Here is a 1,221-nt window from a genome sequence, read left to right on the forward strand (position 1 = left end):
TTTCTCTGTATATTCCTGGCTGTCCTGGAACTCACTCTGTAGACCAGGCTGGCCTCGAACTCAGAAATCCGCCTGCCTCTGCCTCCCGAGTGCTGGGATCAAAGGCATGCGCCACCACGCCCGGCTTTACTCCTTGCTCTTTAATACATGTACTTTTTGGCCTCAGGTTCAACATACCAGTGGATCATAGGATGAGGGTATCGCGTAAGACCTTGTGCCAGAAGCACCTGACCCTATGTTCTGAAAATTAATTTATTTTATAGAGTATATACTCTACTGTATATAACTCTACTGTATATAACTTAGCTTTCAACGTCTCTATATAAAAAATTAAAACCAACTCTCCCACTTACCCATTCAAGGCCAGAATAGTCTGATATAAGAAGTTAACTCCAATACCAAAACGTTCTTATTTGAATATAAGGCTGACATTGTAATTCTGACTATCTACCTGGGTCAGTATCAGATCCACAGATTAGGGGCACAGTGTTACAAGACTATCCCTACCTCAAATTCTGACTTAGTTTTGGTTTTACTGCTGTGAACAGACACTATGGCCAAGGTAACTCTTATAAACTACAACATTTAATTGGGGCTGACTTACAAACTCAGAGGTTCAGACCATTATCATCAAGGCAGGAACATGACAACATCCAGGCAAGGATGGCACAGGAGGAGCTGAGAGTTCTACATCTTCATCTGAAGGCCTCTAGGAGTGTCCTCAGGCAGCTAGGAGGAGGGTCTCAAAGCTCACATCCACAGTGACACACTTCCTCCAACAAGGTCACACCACCTAATAGTGCCAATCCCTAAGTGCCAGCCACCACAGATACCATTCACAAGTCCCAGCTTCTGGAGTTCCCAGCTAACTGTAGGTTGGAGGTTCCTACAAATTGCCCTCTCCCAGGTTTGATAGAACTCATATATGGGCTAGATCAGCATAAAGAATGCTGTAGAGGCTGCAGATGAAGAGATGAGTCAGGAGAGACTGGAGGGGGGGGGGAAGAGTGCAAAGTCTCCAAGCCCACTCTAGCATGCTCTCTGAACCCTTCCTTTGGGCTTATAAAGGCTTCATTGTATTGGTTTGGTTGATCAGTCAGGAATTGATTTGACTCCCCAGCCATCTTGTGACGTTCGGGGACAGGATGGAGGACAAAGTCATAATCACTGTCTTAGTCAGGGTTTCTATTCCTGCACAACATCATGACCAAGAAGCAAGTT

At 45.0% G+C, this 1,221-nt stretch overlaps 1 protein-coding gene across 2 annotated transcripts in view; it reads left to right on the plus strand.

The window, feature by feature from the left end:
• The window catches only part of Znf667 (zinc finger protein 667), a 25,224-nt gene that overhangs the window by 5,708 nt on the left and 18,295 nt on the right, over window positions 1-1,221 (plus strand). The window lies entirely within an intron of this gene.

This window comes from Mus pahari, chromosome 19, assembly GCF_900095145.1.
Source record: "Mus pahari chromosome 19, PAHARI_EIJ_v1.1, whole genome shotgun sequence".
Lineage (NCBI taxonomy): Eukaryota > Metazoa > Chordata > Mammalia > Rodentia > Muridae > Mus > Mus pahari.